This window comes from Schistocerca americana, chromosome 2 (assembly GCF_021461395.2).
Source record: "Schistocerca americana isolate TAMUIC-IGC-003095 chromosome 2, iqSchAmer2.1, whole genome shotgun sequence".
Lineage (NCBI taxonomy): Eukaryota > Metazoa > Arthropoda > Insecta > Orthoptera > Acrididae > Schistocerca > Schistocerca americana.
The window spans coordinates 263,416,595-263,441,221 of record NC_060120.1 but is presented as its reverse complement, the minus strand read 5'-3'; the positions used below and the strand labels follow the sequence as shown (position 1 = coordinate 263,441,221).

The 24,627-nt window shown below is 44.2% G+C and overlaps 1 non-coding gene across 1 annotated transcript; it reads left to right on the top strand.

Moving 5' to 3' along the window:
• The first annotated feature begins 22,021 nt into the window (after positions 1 to 22,021).
• On the top strand, positions 22,022 to 22,096 carry Trnat-ugu. The gene has a single exon. It is a non-coding gene; the product is annotated as a tRNA-Thr (tRNA).
• The last annotated feature ends 2,531 nt before the right edge of the window (positions 22,097 to 24,627 follow it).

Below are 24,627 nucleotides of genomic sequence, written 5' to 3'. Positions count from 1 at the left end.
TGTGCCCGACCGAGACTCGAACTCGGGACCTTTGCCTTTCGCGGGCAAGTGCTCTACCATCTGAGCGACCGAAGCACGACTCACGCCCGGTCTCACAGCTTTACTTCTGCCAGTATCTCGTCTCCTACCTTCCAAACTTTACAGAAGCTCTCCTGCGAACCTTGCAGTACTAGCACTCCTGAAAGAAAGGATATTGCGGAGACATGGCTTAGCCACAGCCTGGGGGATGTTTCTCATTCTGGAAACGTCCCCCAGGCTGTGGCTAAGCCATGTCTCCGCAATATCCTTTCTTTCAGGAGTGCTAGTTCTGCAAGGTTCGCAGGAGAGCTTCTGTAAAGTTTGGAAGGTAGGAGGCGAGATACTGGCAGAAGTAAAGCTGTGAGACCGGGCGTGAGTCGTGCTTCGGTCGCTCAGATGGTAGAGCATTTGCCCGCGAAAGGCAAAGGTCCCGAGTTCGAGTCTCGGTCGGGCACACAGTTTAATTTGCCAGGAAGTTTCATATCAGACTTCATGCTTCTTCCAAGTCTTTTTTTTCATGCCCTCCTCTAATAACATACAATTACATTACAATTTGTATTATTCATTCTAGCATTTTTACGTTGACCTTGTTCTTCCTTCACGAATTATGCATTTTCTGCACAACAATATTAGTTAAAGATTGTGCTGCTTCTAATGTGATACATATTTTCTTTAATTCAAATATAATAATGTTACGTAATAGATAAATGGTAGCGTAGAGGAGAGGGAGAGTGATGGGAACGGATTAGATTGGGTTAAGCTTATGCCTAATGGATCGTGAATAGTATAGATTGAAGAGTAGAGTCTTAATTACTGTTTACAATTTCTGTTCACAATGCTCAGTTTCTTAGAGCTGGTTGTAGTTACATGAGAGGTTCCTCCCTTCTTACAGTGACCAAGTAAGGCTATGGCGACAGCGCAACTTGGCATCTGTTCCATTTACACTATACTGAAAAACAAAGTCTTCTTTCACTTCTCCGCTGCCTTTTCAGTATAGAGAAATGGGGATGTGCCACAGACCAACGTTACACACTATCTCATCAAAAGTATCCGGACACCGCTACCTAATACAGAATTGAGCACCAGTTGCCACGACAGTTGGACCTGTCAGTATATAAGGGGTGGAGAAGTGAACAGCAGGATGGGTCGTTCCTCGAACGTGGACTATTCACTGTATATCACCAGTGTAACAAATTCGTCAGGGAGATTTCAACCTTTCTACAGCTGCCCAAGTCGACTGTTGGTGATGTGACTGTGAAGTGGAAACGTGAAGGAATAAAGAGAGCTGATACGCTGAGATCAGGCAGACCTCATGTACTAAAGTGTCTTGTGACTACGGCCTCCCGTCGCGTAGACCGTTCGCCGGGTCAAGTCTTTCGATTTGACGCCACTTCGGCGACTTGCACGTCGATGGGGATGAAATAATGATGATAAGGACAAGAAAACACCCAGACCCTGAGCGGAGAAAATCTCCAACACAGCCCGGAATCGAACCCGGGCCCTGAGGATTGACATTCAGTCGCGCTGGACACTCAGTTACCGAGGGGCGGCCACCTCATGTGCTGACGGGCAGCGACCGTCGCGGAGATTGGATGTAAGAAATCGCTTAAAATGAACGGAAGGAAGCACTCGTGAGGTGCAAAGTGCTACCAGCAGTCCAACTAGCACAATGGCTGGGCATGGGGAGTTAGAAGGAATGGGGTCAGCCGTCGAGAAGCTCCTCATAAGTCACACGTTTCTGTAGTCAATGATAAGCGACGTGTGGGTTGTTTTAAAGGGTGACGTCACTGGCCAATGGATGACGGAAACGAGTGATCTGGATTCATGAACCACACTACTCCCTGTAGTAACCAGATGGGAGGGTTCCGGTTTGACAGACGCCTGGACAACGTTACGTGGCTTCGTGTGTAGTCTCAAAGGTGACGTCCAGAGTTGGTATTCCGGTATAGGGGCATTTTCCCTGTAAATAAGTAAATTCTGAAGGATACGAACAAATTTTGAAACATCGTGCATTGCTTAAAGTAGAGGAAATGTTCGGAGACGGTGATTGCGTGAGCACGCAATGCAACTTGTCAGAAAGCTGCATCCGGGAGGCTACAGTTTGTGGATAGTAAATTACCTCAAATGGAATGTCATGCCGAGAGTGCTGGCTTGAGCCCAATGGATGAGTTAGGACGTCGACTTCGTTCTAGACCCCATCGTCCAACTTAACTTACCTTCTCTGGTTTGGGCTTTTGAGGAAGAATGGACCATCATTCCTCCACAGACCGTCAGACACCTCACTGAACATGTCTCCGGCAGAGTTCAAGGCGTCATAAACGCGAAGGCTGGATACATCACACGTTAATGTCTACCAGTACCTGTACGGATGCTTATAATATGTTATTCTAAATTTTTGGCATTTGTTTGTCTTTTCGGGTTGTTTTACATTACTTATGTGCCATAATGGTCAGTTATATCGCAATGCAGTACACCGACTAGGAAAGGGGAGGTTACATGCTGTATAAATATTCGAGGCGGTTCCTCGATTACTAAAACGACCACCGTATGAGCAGCAACAATTCGCCGTTTCACTTTCTTTGTGGGTCACAAGTCTTCTGACAGGTCTGATGCGGCCCGCCACGAATTCTTCTCCTGTGCCTACCTTTTCAACTCAGATCACGACTTGCAGCCTACGTCCTCAGTTATCTGCTGGATGTATGGTTCAAATGGCTCTGTGCACTATGGGACTTAACTGCTGAGGTCATCAGTCCCCTAGAACTTAGAACTACTTAAACCTAACTAACCTAAGGACATCACACACATCCATACCCGAGGCAGGATTCGAACCTGCGACCGTAGCGGTCGCGCGGTTCCAGACTGAAGCGCCTAGAACAGCTCGGCCACACCGGCCGGCATTTGATCATCAACGGCGATATGGTGTACGTTGTAATTGGTTTTATTTTTCTCTACTATGAGACGTTCTGCGTGCGGTATGCTACCCATAATCTCATCAAAGTTTCTAAATACAAGTACGCGCGAAGATACATCAAGTTTGAAGGTAAATTCATGTCTGTAAGTTGAGGGATCTTCGAAATCCAAGAAACAAAAAGTGGTACAGAGATAAAGAGAGCAGGGAAATGGTTTCCTGCAAATATTGTGACACTTGACAGAGTGATTCTGATTCAAAGAGTGCTTGAAACCCGACCATCGGTTTTATAGGCTAGGCAACTCTCTACCCAATCCAGATAACGACAGTCGTATGAGACCATACAGTATTAGTGTCCGTCAAGGATGCGACTGTTAACAGACTAGTGATCAACTGCCGCAGCATTTGCAACAAAGTCTCAGAGTTTGAAGTAGTTCTAAGAAGCGGTGAGGGCCACAAAATAGTAGGATCAGAAAACTGGCTAAAACCCGAAGCTGAGAGAAGCGAGAGTTTTGGGATAAAACTGAGTGTATAACTAGATAAGCAAACGAGAAATGGAGGACATTTATTCGTCGCAGCAGACAAGAAACTCAAATACACCGAGGTAGAAACTGAAGCATAATTTGAAAAAGAGTTCTATAAATCATTAGGCTCACCGCCAGACGCAATCGCAAACTTTAGAGACATCATCAGGTCTCTAGCACATACAGAACTCTCACACAGACTGACGCATTTGGAGATGACTTAAGTCATCCAATAGGCGAAGAGTTATAACTGTAAAACTTACTCCATTCCGTTGTGGCAGGGTGCTACAGCGACCTGTTTCGAAATATTACAGGATAACAACAGTCTTGGTAGCGAAAATTATCTAATATCAATGACACGTTTCATCCATTCGGGCCATCATTAAGATTGTGTAAAAGTAGATGTATATGTAACACATTCGTTATAAAGGCATATTAAATGGAAAATGGACGCAACAGTAAGTGCATATGTATTCCGTCCGTCATAAAAACGTGTAGAATGCAACGGGGACCTTGAGCACACCAGCTGACTCCTCCACAGAAGTACAAAATGGGGTCACACTTACAAAATAAACGCGGTATGTGCCGCACAAAGTACAATGTCCCTATGGCGTGCACACAAGTACTACTGTTACAGACTTTTTATTCTGGAAGAGCTATAACTGTTTTGTAAGTGATGCGCATGACGAGACACCTTGCCAAACAATACTAAATGCATTGTCTGAAATCTACTTACATCATATAATTCGACAGCCCACACATGACTGAAATCTATTAGCTCTAATGGCAACGAACAGACTTGACCCACGTGAGAATCCTCACACTGAAACTGATATTAGCGACCATGAAACGGTATTAGTAACAATTACCACCACAGTACAAATGGTAACTTAAGCATTTACAACGAGAAACATATTCAGTGAACTACACTGGCCTGAGAAAAAACGTGAAGCACCTAGAGTGGGAGGACGAGACGAAATGAAACTTCACAGGTTGAGAGTGTACATGGTGTTATTTCAGTGATTACGAAATAGAGTCAAATTTACGAAGAACTTGGCAGTATGAGCCCAGTTCTTACCATGGCGTTGCATCCCTTCTGGATGGATGCATCCTCTTCTTGATATCCCGGGATGGAGTTGACATCCGAGCTGGTTCAAACCCGTGTCCCGTGATTTCCCTAAATCACGTCAGGCAAATTCTGGGGTGGTTCCTTTGAAAGGGGCACGGCCTACTTCCTTTCCCATCCTTTCCTAATCCGATGGTACCGATGACCTCGCTGTTTTGTCCCCTCCTCCAAGTCAAACGACCAACCAACATCCGAGCTGGTCCCATACAAGCTCTAAAGGGCAAGGACGTAGCCAAAGGGCGGGTCCAGGAGTCCGGACCCCCCGCCACCCCACCCTCACCATAACCCAAAATGAAATTACACATGACTTAATTGCCGTGTAGTGAAATTGAAAGATATTTTGATGTTCAGTCATACGACGAAAAAGGGATGAGCACTATCGACAGTCAGTAAGGCCAACGATAGCATCCACAGTACTATCAGCTATCGCCCATCGCTATTTTAGATCAGTTTGGTGGCCTTGTTTGAGCTCAGTTGTTTTTTTGTTAATCTGTACATTTCTTACTCGCAGTTGAATTTAATGTACGTGCTGTTGTTTATTGTTTTTGTACTGTACGCTGTTACATCGTTTCTATTTATAGAAAAGTTTGTAACACCAGAGCAGAAGAAAACCGACTTTGATTCGTCCACTTGCGTTACGGTAAGTTAAAAATATGTACGCACTGCTGTAACATCCTAATTACCTACCTACAGCTGTTTAATGTTAGCACTGAAGTCGTTATTTGGAGACTGGTAGAACTTTGGGGTTCCAATAATTCAGTTTTCACAAGGCAGTAGAACAGTAAACAACATTGCGAATAACATTGTATTAAAATCAGTGCATAGAGATATATTTGGATTTGTCTGTGTCGCCCAAAAATCGCGTTGCTCAATAAAAATTTCGCCCAAACGGCGGTGGTTGCATTCCTTTAAAAACTTTGCTCTATATTCTATTATAAGTAGCCTAAACGGCAAAATATCGCCCAATCTGTTCACCCGGTGGTACTCAGTTATGAAAACGAGTTCCGATAAGGAATGATGGGGATGGGTTTGTAAAGAGCGGAAGGGGTATGTGATGACAGTAAATTCTTTACTTCGTTGATTTCTGAAAGACTTTTGCACCAGGCTGCTTGAATTCGTTGGCGCCGACTCTGCCCTGCATCCGTCCCTCCCCCTTTCGTCCAAAATCTTAATCATGGTGTCCAAAAAGTTAGCTCACTTCCTCAACTCACATCCAGGCTGAAAGAAGAAGAGCAAAATGACCTTGGACAGTAAAGGGACATTGGAGCAATTGCTTCTTAGTGTTTGCCAAAAACAGCACTCCCAAGTAACGAGACTGTATCACCGCTTGGTGAAAACACGGAGATCATTTGCAAATAAAATGATTTACGTTCTTTATGGAAATTTTCAGAAAAAAATAAAAAACATGAGTCTTTTTAAGGTCCTCTTTAACATATCGGACCCCCAGTTTGACAAAATTCTGGCTACGGCCGTGAGCAATATCCCGTTGACATATTGAACATAAAAATTAGACTTATTGAGTCACGGATTGTAAAAGATGCTATGCCGTATTTAATATCTCGTATAGCACTGAGGCGTGCATAAATCACTCATATTGACACAGGTCTGCCACTTGGAGTTTCTGTGCCGTGTGCTCGTCAGATAAATAATATTTCCACTGTTGCTTCGCTGTTTTGATTGATTCAGTGATTCGTTCGTTACCAGGTCTAGCAATCATACGAAGATCAAAAATAGTTGAACTTAGTCGTTTGAGCAGCTCAGTAATATTCTTCTTCCAGATCAAGTTTTCATCGGTATGTGCTTTCAAAAATTTGAAGTACTCTACCCTCTTCACTCCTATTCATGTGGCACATCAGTATCTCTCTACTTGCTATGCAGAAATGAATATAGTGTATTTCCTCAACACTGAGGAAGAGTCCATTTTCAGATCGCTACGTAATAGTTCTTCGAAAAACATCATTAACAATCTTTCCAGTTGCTTTTTCTCTAATAGGATTTAACACTAGTATAATCTGCAATAAGTACCAATTCCGCTTGATGAATGTTAAGTAGAAGGTCACTCACATGTATAACGAGTAAAAGTGGACCCAAAATTGAAACTTGTGGGACTCCCTTTGTGATTTCTCCCTAGTAACTAAAATATTCTCTCCTTTCAACATTGTTTGAATTATTCGTAACAACTTATTGCACTCTGTTTTTTAAATGTGATTCAGATTAGTTGTGTGTACACTGATCGATTCCATAACTAAGAGAGTAACGCCTTGGGAATACCACAAAAAATTCTAACAGGTGATAATTTATTACTTACGACTTATAATACTTGGTAACTGAACATAACAATAACATTCTCAGTCGACCAACTCTTCTAGGATCCAAACCGTGACGTAGTAAGTAAGGTGATTCTTCTTAAATATGAGACTACCCATGACTACGTTACTTTTTCGAATGTTTTCGAAAAGAATCGGTAAGGAAATTTTAAGACAATTATTTAAGTCTTTCTTGTCACTTTTCTCATAAAGGGGTTTAAGGGTTGTATATTTTAATCTGTCTCGAAGAATTTCCTTTGTCAGTGATGCATTACATGTATTTCTAAGAACATTACTTATTAAGTTGGAACAACTTTCCAGAATCGTCTCTTACGTTCCATCAATGCTACATCAGTTTTTTTAGAATTTTTATAATTCCATTAATTTCAGTAAAGGAGGCTGGTGCTAATTCTAGCTGCTTAAAGTTTTGTGGAACGACATTCTTAATGTATTCTGTTGCTTCTTCAACTGGACCATTTAAACACTTTTCTTCTGCTACATTTAGGAAGTGATTGTTAAAACTACTCGCAACTTGTGAATTATCTGTCGCAACACTGTTGTGTAGCTTAACTATTGTGGTATCTTGTACATTGACTGGATGTCCTATCTCCCGATCCACAATATCCCACATAGTTTTAATCTTATTATCTGCTTTATTAGTTTCTGTCAGGAAGTGCATAATCTCGCCATTTTAGTGACCTTCTTTAAAATCTTACATCATTTCTTGTAGAATGATCTCAACTTATTCTGGCCTATATATAAATTTCCCTTTTCCTCTTGCTTGAAATTTTAATCGCTTTTGTTATCCATGGCTTATTTATTTTCTTAATTGATGCCTGCATAACTTTTTAGAAAAGTTATTTTCAAATATTGACGCAAAGTAACAATGGAATATGTTGAAGTTCACATTAGTATCTCTTTCTATATATACCTCATCCTCAGAGGAGTGTTCCTGGAGCCACTCTGTAGCAATTCTGGACGTGTGTAGTGTCGTATTGTTCTGTTGGAATTGCCCAAGTCCGTCGGAATGCACAATGGACGTGAATAGATGCAGGTGATCAGACAGGATGCTTACGCACGTGTCACCTGTCATAGTAGTATCTAGACGTATCAGGGGTCCCAAATCACTCCAACTGCACACGCCGCACACCATTACAGAGCCTCCACCAGCTTGAATAGTCCTCTGCTGACATGTAGGGTCCTTGGATCCATGAGGTTGTCTCCATACCCGTACACGTCCATCTGCTCGGTATAATTTGAAATGAAACCCGTTTGACCAGGCAACATGTTTCCGGTCATCAACAGTCCAACATCGGTGTTGACGGGCCCAGGCGAGGCGTAAAGCTTTGTGTCGTCCAGTCATCAAGGGTATACTAGTGGGCCTTCGGCTCCGAAAGCCCATATCGATGATGGTCCGTTGAACAGTTCGCATGCTGACATTTGCTGATGGCCCAGCACTGTAATCTGAAGCAATTTGCAGAAGGGTTGCACTTCTGTCACGTTGAACGAATCTCTTCAGTCGTCATTGGCCCTATTCTTGCAGGATCTTTTGCCGGAAGCAGCGATGTCGGAGATTTGATGTTTTACCGGATTCCTGGTATTCACGGTACACTCTTGAAATGGTTGTACGGGAAAATCCCTACTTCATCACTACCTCGGAGATGCTGTGTCCCATCCCTCGTGCGCCGACTATAACACCACGTTCAAACTCACTTAAACCTTGATAACCTGCAATTGTAGGATCAGTAACCAATCTAACAACTGCGCCAGACCCTTGTTGCCTTATATAGGCGTTGCCTACCGCAGCATCGTATTCTTTCTGTTTACATACGGTTTTGTATTAACTGTAGGCTTTGCGAAGAAGAATTTATTCAAACACGCATGCCTATACCACTTTCTTTGGCGCTTCAGTGTATATGTGAATACTGTCTGCATAATGTGTCGCGAATACAGTCGGTAACAAGGCTGTAATAAATTAAAACGTTGTGCTTCATGTGGCACTTTCATTGCACGAACAGGGAAAATGCAGTAAGCGACAAACTTATTTCCTTTCATTGTTTTGTGAGGATCATCGGCGAGAAAAAATTTCGATAAGATTTGATACTATGTATTACGTTCGTTGCAAGTCTCTAAGTGCCCTCATTCTCAAATACTGGATGACAAAAAATGGAAATGATCGTATGGCATTGCGGGGGAGTTCGGCCGCCGTATTGCAAAGTCCTTTGTAGTTGACGCCACTTCGGCGACTTGCGGGTCAATGATGATGAAGAACACACAGTACCCAGTCCCCTGCTGGGAATCGAACCCATGCCCCCTGCGTGGTAGGTGGAAACGCTATCGCTACGCTACGGGGGCGGACTTGGATGACCAAAGTATGGGGATTCTCGGGTCATGGACTACACTGCTGTTTCGGCATCACCCCTTTGATAGGTCGGTGGTGCTTACAAACACAGTGATTGTTTCCAGACAGTAAGTGATATATGAGCGAAGTTTGGTTTAATTCGATCCTGTGGCTTAGGAGCAGATGTGGAAGATTAATACATACATACACTATGTGATCAAAAGTATCCGGACACCCCCATAAACATACGTTTTTCATATTAGGTGCATTATGCTGCCACCTACTGCCAGGTACTCCATATCAGCGACCTCAATAGTCATTAGACGTCGTGAGAGAGCAGAATGGGGCACTCTGCAGCACTCACAGACTTCGAACGTGGTCAGGTGATTGGGTGTCACTTGTGTCATACGTCTGTAAGCGAGATTTCCACACCTGTAAACATCCCTAGGTCCACTGTTTCGCATGTGATAGTGAAGTGGAAACGTGAAGGGACACGTACAGCGCAAAAGCGTACAGGCCAGCCTCTTCTGTTGACTGACAGAGGCCGCTAACAGTTGAAGAGGGTCGTAATGTGTAACAGGTAGACATCTATCCAGACCATCACACAGGAATTCCAAACTGCATCAGAATCTACTGCAAGTACTGTGACAGCTAGACGGGAGGTGAGAAAACTTGGATTTCACGGTCGAGCAGTTGCTCGTAAGCCACACATCACGCCAGTAAATACCGAACAACGCCACGCTTGGTGTAAGGAGCGTAAACATTGGACGATTGAACGGTGGAAAAACGTTGTGTGGAGTGACGAATCACGGTACACAATGTGGCGATGCGATGGCAGGGTATGGGTATGGCGAATGCCCAGTGAACGTCATCTGCCAGGGTGTGTAGTGCCGACAGTAAAATTCGGAGGCGTTGGTGTTATGGTGTGTTTGTGATTTTCATGGAGGGCGCTTGGACGCCTTGTTGTCTTTCGTGACACTATCACAGCACAGGCCTACATTGAGGTTTTAAGCACCTACTTGCTTCACACTGTTGAGGAGCAATTCGGGGATGGCGATTGCATCTTTCAAGCGTAAACATTGGACGATTGAACAGTGGAAAACGTTGCGTGAAGCGACGACCCACGGTACACAGTGTGGCGATGCGATGGCAGGTTGTGGGTATGGTGAATGCCCGGTGAACGTCATCTGCCACCGAGTATAGTGCCGACAGTAAAATTCTGAGGCGGTGGTGTTATGGTGTGGTCGTGTTATTCATGGAGGGGGCTTGCACGCCTTGTTGTTATGCGTGGCACTAACGCAGACAGTCCTACACTGATGTTTTAAGCACCTTCTTGCTTCCCACTATTGAGGATCAATTCTGGGATGGCGATTGTATCTTTCAACTTGATATGGCACCTGTTCATAATGCACTGCCTGTGGCAGAGTGGTTACATAACAGTAATCTGATTTGATCCATTATAAATGGTTTTTGAATATGCAGTAAAAGTCAACGAAATGAAGCAGACTATACACATTGACAAAATCAATAGAAATGGCTTAATACACACAAAAACGCACTTGAAAATGGGAATCATTACCCGAAACGTTTCATACGAAACGCAAATAAAGAAAATTTGTGACTGATAGCAAAAGATTTATTTATAAATAAACCTATTACAAAGACAACAGTAACATCGCTGTATTGGACTGGCCTGCACAGAGCCCTGACCTGAATCCCATAGAACACCTTTGGGATGTTTTGGAACGCCGACTTCGTGCCACACCTCACCTCCTCAGTGCAGCACTCCGTGAAGAATGGACTGTCATTCCCCAAGAAACCTTCCAGCACCTGATTGAACGTATGCCTGCGAGAATGGAAGCTGCCATCAAGGCTAAGGATGGGCCAACATCATATTGAATTCCAGCATTACCGATGGAGGGCGCCATAAACTTGTAAGTCATTTTCAGCCAAGTGTCTGGATACTTTTGATCACATATTGTAGGTTCATCCATTTTTATAATTTTCATATGTATGTAGAGAACGATGAAAGTTATACATAACTTTATGATCGCAAGGCATCTCTATTCCATAATGCCTCTGAAATATTTATCTGCATGCTCGTTTAGTGTAAAAATATATTGCAGAGTTTGTAGTAGTTGTCTCGCTGCAAGTCTTCCGATATCTTGGGGTGTGACTTGGTGTATGGTGTCTTAGCAAACTGATCAGATGCATACATTTGCATGCATCAGTGGAGGAAATGGCGGCGAACTCTGGTGGCATACGAAGAGACATCCGTAGAAATATGGCCAGCCCTGTAGATAGTGGGGCTCATGCTGGCACCTGTGTGGTGTGTTTAAAAGACGCATCTTCTGCAGAGACATGGGCAGCGTGTGGCTTGCTGGGTACAGTAGTCAAAGACACCATTGATCGATACCACAGTGCTTCCTCCGCCCCACCCCTCCAAAAAATTGGTTAGCTTCGCTATGTCGAATAGGTGGAGGCGATGATATGGAGAAGGTCTGTGTCATAATGCAGCTGATGCAGTTGAATGCATCGCGATGGCAGATGGGCTACCAACCTGCATCCCAACATTTGCCATGCAAATCATCTGCCAAAAGACTGGAGGTAGGACGTCCATCCAACGGTGCAGGTGAGTCAGCAGTGGTGCTGCTGAGGACGCCGAAAAACTGTGAGGCTGATGCAGGCGTGATGTCCGTGACTAGAGTCACTGGGAACGGCGATGGAAGCGCTGGCTGCAGCAGTGGCTGCGTAGGCAGGCAAGAGTCTACTTTCATGGCAGTCATCTGTTGATTCACGCATCGGGACGTCAGGCGCTGGCACTGGCACTGGCACTGCACCAGCAGTGGAGGGTATATAAAGCATGTCAGGGGATGTGGAAAACAGTACAGTCGCTGTCGTAATGCTGAAATGGAGCGATTTTACTGAAGTCCAAAGGGGCACGATATTTACTTTCGGTCCAAAGGTGAAAGCATTTCTGAAAAAGATAAGTTTGTAAACTGTTCACTTACTGTGGTTAAAATATGCTGTGCATGGCAAAATGGCACTATCCAAAACCGGTGCTGAGGCAACTTTGGTGCATCACAGGCCATAGATGACAGGGTGAACTATGGCTGTGGAGATGTGTACAGCCAAATAGACGTGCACCTGACCACTCAGATGAACCGAGGGGCTACCAACAATATCTTCCCAACGGTACCCCTTGGAGTATTATCCAGAGTGCCCCACGGAAGTGTTCCGGCGTGACGACAAGCACCGGCACGACGATCGAGAATGGAAGAGCAGAGAGCACTGTGAGACGACTTCAGCCAATAGAATTCAGACGGACCCCTCTCTAGGAAGACACTGAGACAGGAGTGGCCTCTACATGAAGAGAATATAAGCGCCGTGCCGCCTAGCCACGATCGGCTCCATCCACCCCTCCTACCAGATCTGACTCTAACCCTCCCATTCCCCCTTCCTTTCTCCCAGGGCTCCCTCCTCACCTTCCTTACCCCCCTCTCTCCTAAGTCTCCCACTTCCCCCCCCCACAGGCTCCCAACCTCTCCCCTCCCCCCACTCAGCCTTCTCTCTCCCATTGGCTCCATCCCCCCCTCCTCCCGCCCTCCTACCTTTCCCTTCCACCACCCAGAGGCAGCCCCCCCCCTTTCATCAGTGCGTTTGTGAGTGCTTCGCTGATGAATGTCACCAGTGTTTCCATGCGTCAGTGTTTCTTCATTTGTGTGCTACAGTGTTTTCATCGGTGTCCTCCTACGTTCGTGTCTCCAACTGGATGTCTTCATCTGTTCTACTGATGACCACCTTTGTGTACACAGTGCCTTCTGTCGAACGGCTTCTCATCTGTCATGGAATGTTCATCATCATGTATTACCGTGCTTTTTATGTTTTCTGTCAACTATATTTATCTGTTGTATGTATTGGCCGAAGAGCGGTGTATGTAGGCCGCTGCTGGTCCGCCTCATACGAGGCATGAAATTACAATAAGTGAAAAAAAAAAAAATAACCGTGGCTGGAGTGGAAGACGAGTCGTCATACAAACGCTACAGCAGTGACTTATCAACTGTATTGTTTTACTTGCATTGAAATTGTATATACCAAAAGACATTGATTATTTGCATGTCGCCATTTGCTTGCGACACACCTTTGTGAATAAGCGAAGTTAAGTACTGTCAATTTAACTTACTGTAACAAACTCCATTAATACGATTTGCTTGAATTGCTGTCTAGCGATCGGAGAAAACAGCGTCCTAGGCATTCTATATTAGACAAGTGGGCACACACAGTAGTAAGTATGATAGAACTGTTGTTATTTTCTATATACATAAATGATCTGGTGGATAGCATTAGCAGCAGTCTGCAGGAGTCTGCTGATCATGCTGTGGTGTACGGGAAGATGTCTTCGTTGAGTGACTGTAGGAGGATACAAAATGACGTAGACAAAATTTCTAGCTAGCTCTAGATGTAGAAAATTGTAAGTCAATGCAGGTGATAAGAAAAAACAACTATACTGTCCAGTACAGTATTAAGAGTATGCTGCTTGACACAGTCACTACGATTAAATATCTAGACGTAACGTTGCAAAGCGATTCGAAATGGAATGAGCGTGTAAGGACCGTAGCAGGGCGGGCAAATGGTCGACTTCGGTTAATTGGGAGAATTTTAGGAAAATGTGGTTCATCTGTAAAGGAGATGGCATATAGAACATTAGTGAGAACCATTGTTAGGTACTACTCAAGTATTTGGGATCCGCACCAGTTCGGATTAAGGGAACTCATCGAAGCAGTTCAGAGGCGGGCTGCTAGATTTGTTACCGGCAGGTCTGAACACATGCAAGTATTATGGCGATGCTTTGGGAACTCAAATGGGACTCACTGGAAGAAAGGAGACGTTCTTTTCGAGGAGCACTGTTGAAAAAATTTAGAGAACCAGCATTTGATGCTGACTGCAGAGCGATTTCGCTGCTGCCGACCTACATTTCGTGTGTTAGGGCTCATATGGAGGCATATAGCTAGTCGTTCCTTCGCTCTATTTGCCAGTGGATCAGAAGAGGAAATAGTTAGTAACAGTACAGAGTACAAACGAAAAAATTGCTGACATCGAAATAAGTGTCCAAGGAATAGAAAAGCAACTGGAATCACTCAACAGAGGAAAGTCCACTGGACCTGACGGGATACCAATTCGATTGTACACAGAGTACGTAAAGAACTTCCCCCCTTCTAACAGCCGTGTACCGCAAGTCTCTAGAGGAACGGAAGGTTCCAAATGATTGGAAAAGAGCACAGGTAGTCCCAGTCTTCAAGAAGGGTCGTCGAGCAGGTGCGCAAAACTATAGACCTATATCTCTGACGTCGATCTGTTGTACAATTTTAGAACATGTTTTTTGCTCGAGTATCATGTCGTTTTTGGAAACCCAGAATCTACTCTGTAGGAATCAACATGGATTCCGGAAACAGCGATCGTGTGAGACCCAACTCGCTTTATTTGTTCATGAGACCCAGAAAATATTAGATACAGGCTCCCAGGTAGATGCTATTTTCCTTGACTTCTGGAAGGCGTTCGATACAGTTCCGCACTGTCGCCTGATAAACAAAGTAACAGCCTGCGGAATATCAGACCAGCTGTGTGGCTGGATTGAAGAGTTTTTAGCAAACAGAACACAGCATGTTGTTATCAATGAAGAGACGTCTACAGACGTTAAGGTAACCTCTGGCGTGCCACAGGGGAGTGTTATGGGACCATTGCTTTTCACAATATATATAAATGACCTAGTAGATAGTGTCGGTCACAATATATATAAATGACCTAGTAGATAGTGTCGGAAGTTCCATGTGGCTTTTCGCGGATGATGCTGTAGTATACAGAGAAGTTGCAGCATTAGAAAATTGTAGCGAAATGCAGGAAGATCTGCAGCGGATAGGCACTTGGTGCAGGGAGTGGAAACTGACCCTTAACATAGATAAATGTAATGTATTGCGAATACATAGAAAGAAGGATCCTTTATTACATGATAGCGGAACAAACACTGGCAGCAGTTACTTCTGTAAAATATCTGGGAGTATGCGTGCGGAACGGTTTGAAGTGGAATGATCACATAAAATTAATTGTTGGTAAGGCGGGTACCAGGTTGAGATTCATTGGGAGAGTCCTTAGAAAATGTAGTCCATCAACAAAGGAGGTGGCTTTCAAAACACTCGTTCGACCTGTACTTGAGTATTGCTCATCAGTGTGGGATCCGTACCAGATCGGGTTGACGGAGGAGATAGAGAAGATCCAAAGAAGAGCGGCGCGTTTCGTCACAGGGTTATTTGGTAACCGTGACAGCGTTACGGAGATGTTTAGCGAACTCAAGTGGCAGACTCTGCAAGAGAGGCGCTCTGCATCGCGGGGTAGCTTGCTCGCCAGGTTTCTGGATGAGGTATCGAATATATTGATTCCCCCTACTTATACCTCCCGAGAAGATCACGAATGTGAAATTAGAGAGATTCGAGCGCGCACGGAGGCTTTCAGACAGTCGTTCTTCCCGGGAACCATACGCGACTGGAACAGGAAAGGGAGGTAATGACAGTGGCACGTAGAGAGCCCTCCGCCACACACCGTTGGGTGGCTTGCGGAGTATAAATGTAGATGTAGATGTAGATGTAGTACCCTCCGCCACGCACCGTATGGAGGTAGATGTAGATGTACACCGTTTAGCGAACAAGTTCCTACATATGCGCCTAGTTCGACTGCCGTTCTTCGGCGACGAAGGCTGGAATTTTGCACGCAAATACCGCTACTGGACGTCCACTGAGAGGCGATAGGTGGCCTTTTCGATGACAGGTGGTCGTTCGTGTACAGTGTGCATTCGCCGGAAGGTCCCAGGTCGGAGGAGGGAGCGTCATGGTTTGTGGAATGTTTTCGTGGCATTCCGTGGGTGATCTCGTCATTCTGGAAGGCACGATGGATCAACCCAAGTATGCATCTGTCCGTGGAGACCATACACACCCCTACATGCATTTTGTTCCTCCTTGGCACGATGGCATCTACCAGCAGGACAATGCAACGTGTCACACAGCTCGCCTTGTACGTGCATGGTTCGGTGAGCACCGGCCACCAAACTCCCCGGATTTAAACCCTGTCTAGAATCTGTGGGACCAACTCGATCGGGCTGTTCTCGTTGTGGATCCTCAACCTAGAACCCTAGCGCAGTTGGCCACAGCTCTGGAGTCAGCATGACTCCACATCCCTGTCGGTACCTTCCAGAACCTCGCTGACTCTCTTCCTGCACGTCCTGCGAAAGGTGGCTTTTGACAGGTGTTCACATCAACGTGACTGGTCAATGTACAATGAGCTCAACAGTCGTTTCAGTGACGCTGGCAGATTGCCAGTTGCGATGCCTATTATATAGGGTGTTACAAAAAGGTACGGCCAAACTTTCAGGAAACATTCCTCACACACAAATAAAAAAAAGATCTTATGTGGACATGTGTCCGGAAACGCTTAATTTCCATGTTAGAGCTCATTTTAGTTTCGTCAGTATGTACTGTTCTTCCTCGATTCACCGCCATGATTTCGTACGGGATACTCTACTTTTGCTGCTAGAACATGTGCCTTTACAAGTACGACACAACATGTGGTTCATGCACGATGGAGCTCCTGCACATTTCAGTCGAAGTGTTCGTACGCTTCTCAACAACAGATTCGGTGGCCGATGGATTGGTAGAGGCGGACCAATTCCATGGCCTCCACGCTCTCTTGACTTCAACCCTCTTGACTTTCATTCATGGGGGCATTTGAAAGCTCTTGTCTACGCAACCCCGGTACCAAATGTAGAGACTCTTCGTCCTCGTATTGTGAACGGCTGTGATACAATACGCCATTCTCCAGGGCTGCATCAGCGCATCAGGGATTCCATGCGACGGAGGGTGGATGCATGTATTCTCGCTAACGGAAGACATTTTGAACATTTCCTGTAACCAAGTGTTTGAAGTCACGCTGGTACGTTCTGTTGCTGTGTGTTTCCATTCCATGATTAATGTGATTTGAAGAGAAGTAATAAAATGAGCTCTAACATGTAAAGTAAGCGTTTCCGGACACATGGCCACATAACATATTTTCTTTCTTTGTGTGTGAGGAATGTTTCCTGAAAGTTTGGCCGTATCTTTTTGTAACACCCTGTAGACCCGACCGAAAACTTTGTCGTCCTTACGGGATTCATTGCTTAGTTAGCATCTGAAGACGGGTGTTGAGGGTAAAATAGATGCAGCAAAGTGCGGTAATATTCCTGCCAGTGAAGTGTTGTGATAACGCAGAGTGCAAAAAGTGCTGAGAAACAATAAGAAAGCTTGGACATCTGAGCCTTGAAAGTGCAAACGAAACATTTGGCTCCACCGTTTAATTGAGGAGAGAAAGGGGCCATTTGGATATTGTGAATCTAATTTTGTTAGCGAAATTGTTGAAATTACAACAAAGAAAACTGCAGACCATTGTCTGAAACAATTGTTTGAGGCATACTTTCTAAACAGAAAACTGACATACGGCCAGAAAAGCCGTGTGCTGACCCCATGCCCCTCCATATCCGCTTCCAGTGACGCCTCTGGGCTGAGGATGACACGGCGGCCGGTCGGTACCGTTGGACCTTCATGGCCTGTTCGGGAGGAGTTTAGGTTTTATAGCTTCCAAACAAAAGGCAGAAGTGAGTGCGTAGATAGTACTAGTGCTAGTACCCGAATTTAATGGAATGACAAACAGATATTTACTATATGCATTGACAATAAGTAGCCATCGTATGTACCGGAAAGAACGAACAAGCCAATACGGATGCCTTGCGACCAGGCCAATTGAACTATTCTTTGCACAGCACTGCCTGATTATCCGCAGTGCACAGTTGTTTGTTCAATCTGCTTATCAAGACCGAGCACAAACAATGGCGGCGTGGTAACTGCTTACTTTTAGCAGTCCGAAACATTTTGCTGCAAAGATGGAGCACTGTCGTTTGTTAATTAGAAGTATGCAATAAAATGACACAATTATGAAGCAAAAGGCTGTTGTATTCTTCATGATATTTGCACACTAACGCATATGAAATTGACTTCCGATTTTGAGATCAACCCATCCGAATGTAGTAGCCTATCTGAGCAGCCATAGTGATTGATCCTGTTCAGTAGCTTGCCAGATCCGCCAACAACCGATGGAAAAAGCGGCGCTTGCGAATCAGATTGACCAGTCTGAAGACAAGAAGATTCTGACACACGGAATTCTGGATCATTTCCCATAGGTTAGCGAGAGAGGGTGTCTGCGTTTGCATGGTGTACTGCGGGCCAAAAAGAATTTCGTATTGCTAATTCGAAAGAAGTAATGACCAACGCTGCAGCTTATGTGCTGCACAATCTGGCACGCCTTTCGTTGTATGATGAAGAGGAGTCAGCAGCTTATGACCAGTTTGGACAAAAGATTTTCTGTCATGCATACATTGCTGAAATTACGTGACTCCATAGATGATAGTTTAGGCTTCCTTTCCCAATTGACTGTAGTTGACCCGAGCCTCGTTCAACGTTTACAAGTGAATGCTAGGGGACGTTCAGTGTTTCGAAGCTTGTGAGATAAAACTACCCCTGTTCCATGTGATGATGCATCAACTGCAGTCATTAGCAGTGTCTGTAGATCATAATGAATTAGACGTGGTCGACTGCGCAGTGCATCTTTCTTACATTGAAGTGCTCGCTCGCATTCTCCAGTCCATTGTTAAGAGACACTTTTACGCCAAGGCAATGCAAACGAGCAGCAATTTGCCCTGCGTTCGGAATAAATTTAACGGAAGAAGTAAATTTTCCCAGAGCTGCCTGCAGTTCGCATACACTTTCCGGAGAAGGTAATATCCGGACAGTGTCTAAACGCTTAGTTGGGGGAAGAGCACTATGGGCATCCATAAGATGTCACAAATGTTCACTCACGGTATTAGAAAGCGAACATTTCTGTAGATTGCACTTGAGTCCTGCGTCAGTTAAAACTCGAAAAAGAGATTCCAAATTTTTAGGATGCTGTTCGGATGTTTGTCCGGACACAATGATATCATCCAGCTAATATGAAAATGATGCAAAACGCAAAAGAAAGCGGTCAAATATTTCATCATAAGCATTCTCTTCCTGAGCCTTTTACGAGTGAAATAAAACCAAGTTTTAGAGACCTGAGTGACCCTGGTTTGCTTAGTAAATGTCTTCATGGGGGAACTGAGAATACAAATGAAAGTTTCCACCATTGCATATGGGAAAGATTACCCAAGAACGTTTTTGTAGGACTAAATATATTACAAGTTGTTGTACTAGATGCAGTGATATGTTTCAATGACGGAGTGATACGAAGGTTGGAAGTCCTGAGAAATTTAGGCATAAAATGTTGCTCTAATATGGGAGATCAATTGCTTGCGTGTGACAGACAACGGGTGCAAGAAGCTAAAAGATTCACTCTTCAAGTTCCCAAAGAAGCAAGAAGTGCTAAAAGGGATGCCAAGAGGAAGCTTGAAGATGAAGAAATGCTGCAGGATGAAGACTATGCGTCAGGAACGTTCTGAGGCACAGTTTAGTTGGACTCATATCTTCATTCACAATTTACCGCAAGTTGCATTTTTCAGAATTCAGGCACAAATTTTTCCTAATGTTTATAAAGCATTGCTCTGATTTTTTTCTATAGCTTTCAGTAGTCCATACTTATGTAGTAGACCTAAGCTTTATTGTGGAATCAGCTAAATTATAGGAAAAATTACATTTTTCCAGAATGAGATTTTCACTCTGCAGCGGAGTGTACACTGATATGAAACTTCCTGGCAGATTAAAATTGTGTGCCGGACCGAGACTCGAACTCGGGACCTTTGCCTTTCGCGGGCAAGTGCTCTCCCAACTGAGCTACCTAAGCACGACTCATGCGCCGTCCTCACAGCTGTACTTCTGCCAGTACCTCGTCTCCTACCTTCCAAACTTTACAGAAGGTCTCCTGCGAACCTTGCAGAACCAGCACTCCTGAAAGAAAGGATATTGCGGAGACATGGCTTAGCCGCAGCCTAGGGGATGTTGCCAGAATGAGATTTTCACTCTGCAGCGGAGTGTGCGCTGATATGAAACTTCCTGGCAGATTCAGATTTCTATACGTAATAGGTGGAATTAAATAGGTCTAGTACCTCAGCCATCATGACATGCATATCTGGTAAAAATTTGGTCTCCTTCAAATGTATAACATTGGATTAAACGGTACCTCAATTCGCGGAAGCATTAAAAAAATTCATCAATTTCTTTGTAAATTTTTTAATAACCCTAAGCAGGTTCAAAAATATTCAAAATACTTCTAATTTGTTTAGTAAGTGTGCTGCATTACCTGATATCATCAAAAAATCTGTAAAACATAATACATTGTAAACAGTGCCTGAAAGAAATAGGTGTTGAGCTGGGAAAGTACCCTGTGTTCTTCGTAGTCCACGTTCTGGGGGAGTCATTGCATGGTACAGAGTGTATTTTTTAAGTGTACTGACTGCGCGACTAATATTAATGCTAGCTGATTTCCAATATGTATCAATACTGCTTTCAAACTTCGCTTTGAATTATCTATAAATAACCTCCATTGCTTACTGTCATACTTTTGGGCTCGCACTTTCGTTATTAATCCGGCGATGTCTTTTCAGAATGCCATTAAACCGTCTTCAACTAAAAATTCTCTAAAGTCCTTACCACAGTTTCTGTACACTGAATATGATGTACCGTGTTCAAGTAAATTATTTTCACTAAGACGTGATCCAAGAAGTTATGTTGGCCGGCCGAAGTGGCCGTGCGGTTAAAGGCGCTGCAGTCTGGAATCGCAAGACCGCTACGGTCGCAGGTTCGAATCCTGCCTCGGGCATGGATGTTTGTGATGTCCTTAGGTTAGTTAGGTTTAACTAGTTCTAAGTTCTAGGGGACTAATGACCTCAGCAGTTGAGTCCCATAGTGCTCAGAGCCATTTGAACCAAGAAGTTGTGTTGGAACTTCTGAGAGCAGTCAACTGCTGATTTCTGCGGCGATAACAGAACGTCAGCTTTGGTGTTCGTTCTCCCCCTCTACTTCACAATCCATGTTGCGTAGCGTAATTTATATAAATATGACAACAGGGCTTATTTAAGAGCTATTGCCACATTTAAATAAATTACGCTACGCAACAAATATTTCTCAGCCAATAGTAAATAGCAAACAGTTAGTTGGCAGACGGGGTAGCTGTGCAGAGAAAACTGACGACAATGGAAAAAAACTGATATCAGTTGATATGTACTGTACAAATTAAGATTTATTTGAAATTAGCGTTGTTTCCAACAATTCCAATGGTAGCTGGTGAATGACGCAACCAGCTACCATTAACGGCCGCGGAGTTCACAAGATCCAACATGGACAAAATAACAATGCTTATGGTGATTTACGACATGAAGTCCCAAATTATCCTACCGATGAATAAAATTATACTCCTTAGCCTTTATGAAGACAGTAACTGTTCCGAAAGAACAGATACCAGTAATGACCATGCAGCTTCTCTAGAAAGAAATGATAATTAATCGAAACCTTCAGCTGTCAACAGGTGTTATTGATATACCACAACGTGGACAGCTAAAAATGTGTGCCCCGACCGGGACTCGAACCTAGGATCTGCTTACATGGCAGACGCTATATCCATCTGAGCCACCGAGGGCACAGAAGATAGCGCGACTGCAGGGACTTAACCTGTTGCACGCTTCCCGTGACACCCGGGAAGCGTGCAACGGGAAGCGTGCAGAGGATAAGTCCGTGCAGTCGCGCTATCCTTTGTGCCCTTGGTGGCTCAGGTGGATATAGCGTCTGCCGTGTAAGCAGGAGATCCCGGGTTCGAGTCCCGGTCGGGGCACACATTTTCAGCTGTTCCCATTAAGGTACATCAACAACGCATCTTGGCAGCTGAGGGTTTCGATTAATTATCGTTTCCTTAGCCTTTGTTGTACCTGTCTCTGTTGAGATATACTTTTCTGACTAAAATATAACAGAGTGAATGAATGCACTTCGAAAGATAACAGTCTTCTCAGTGTCAGTACTTTCAAATCAATATCTGGATAAGTAGGCTATAAGCAAACTGTTTTCGTGAGCTGAAGTTTGACTGATCAAGTCCTGAACAATAATTCTCAGGAGGTAGGGCTCATTTGCAGAGATGAAATGCTTTATCGCTGCACCTGAAATTGTTTCCTAGTTGACTGCCGTAAAAGATTTCGCCAGTTTTTGTATTTGAGTTTAGGGACGCAGATTATTTGATGAGTTGTGATAACATGAAAGGTATCTTTTGGCGTGAGTGAACGTTGGTCCTTGACTTGCTCCCAGAGGAAGAGATGCCGCAGGAAAGATTGTAATCATTCTTTCAGCGTTGTCCTTCTTGGAACGAGGGGAAGTACCTCTTAGCCGCTTGCGACACACTGATCGCGAACTAGAAATGCTTGTCAGTCCAAGTTTCCTGGCTAGTGCAGCGGCTGCGAATGGTTTGCGTACATACCAGTCTTTTTACAAATGAAGAACCTCTTCTCCGCTGTTCTTGCTGCTCTCTAGCTGGAAACAGCCAAATACTACACTTCTCATTAAAATTGCATGCTTATGTACGCGTAAAGATGCGCGATTGTTCGTACTGTAACAACAAGTTCATTTTCCGTACTTTTTGCCCTGCGTTTCAAGGTGCTTCAGCCTGGAACCGCGCTGCTGCTACGGTCGCAGGTTCGAATCCTGCCCAGGTCATGGATGTGTGTGATGTCCTTATCTTAGTTAGGTCTAAGTAGTTCTAAGTCTACGGGACTGATGAGCTCAGATATTAAGTCCCATAGTGCTTAGAGCCATTTGAACCATTTTTTTGCCCTGCGGAACTATTGTGTGGAATAAAAGTCGGTTTTTGTTTTTCAAAGGTGGGTCATACGAAAATTGTATGAAGTAATGCACGCTCATCTTTGAAAGGCCTGTTCAACGTATCTGAAATCGTCATTACATTTACGCAGCAATCGAATTTTTGATTTACAACAACAATAACTTTCGGATGAAATATGGAGTTACATAATCACAACACAAAGACACAAAAATAGTTTGCATGGAGACCTTTACTTTTATGTCTGGTGTTCGTAGTGTGTTCCTTTCCTTTGGAGCACATGTAGTACCTAAACCATGAAACTGGAAATTTACAACTCTCCCTGCGAAGTAAAAAGAATATCAAAAACAGATTTTTCGAAGTAATCTCTGTTTGCTCTACAGTAATTGTTTTTCTGTATGTTCATTTGTAGTCTTTGTAAACACAACAGAATACAGCAAATTAAAACAGGTACTTTTCAGTATATCCTACAGGAGAAATTTCTCTTTGTGAATGTATACCTTCAGTCGTTATATGTATCAGAAAATGTATGTTTCTCACAGAAAAATATTTATCAAAAGAACTACAAGAACAGGACATAGAGATTTCGGGTCGTAGAACCACTGCCTCTACCCCCAATAATATCACTGTCCTACCGCAGCAAGAGCAACTGTAGCTCTGCCAGATCAGTTCTCTGCAGTTAGCGCTCTACGCTACACGCATTGTGTATGTGCTGCAGAATAAAAGAATTCATAGTAAGTGACAGGAGTGCGAGTGATTATTTATCGTCGTAATTACCACGTCCGCTCTCGACTACCTACAGAGAGCTACCATTTCCTACATTATTCATAAAACACTACGGACATTAAAGCGTCCGCTGTTTCTCGGCACGTTTCAGGCCAGGCTTAAGCCACATCCAACGCAAGTCGATGCTTTGGGCGCCAAACGGATAGGGGCGTCAGAGACGCCACAACAGTAATATTGCTAGACAGGGCATATCATAGTTAGTAGCGAACACTGACACGAATGAAAGTGAACGAGGGGGAAAAGGCGCTCCAAATGGTGAGTCGTTTGAGTGGAAAAATGTTCTCGAACCAGCCCTGCCGCATCGTCATACCATAGGACGATTTGGGACCTCAGACAGCTCGTGAAACACTTTACCTGAAACATGATCCCAAGAAAAAATCTAAATCACTCAGTTTCTACTTTCACGTCAGTACTAATTTTTCACCCAGAACGCGCTTGTGGGTCCATAGGATGAAGGGAGACTATTAGGATGAATGCACTCTATGTAACACTTATTGACGATATAAACATACACCGTACGAGCAACCTAACAAGACAAAGCCATCAAGCCGACTGCTGGTCAATGAGTTTCCTGCGTGGGACCCAGGGCGACCGCCAGCGATGAAAGACACCGCACAGAGATGGGTAGGCCTTCCGGTTGCGTTGTCATCTTCAGCTTTGAGGACGCCAGTTGGAGATAGGCTGATGCGTGATGGGGCCAGCGATAGTGTGAGTTTCTCTGCCTCGTGATGACTGGGTGTTGTGTGATGTCCTTA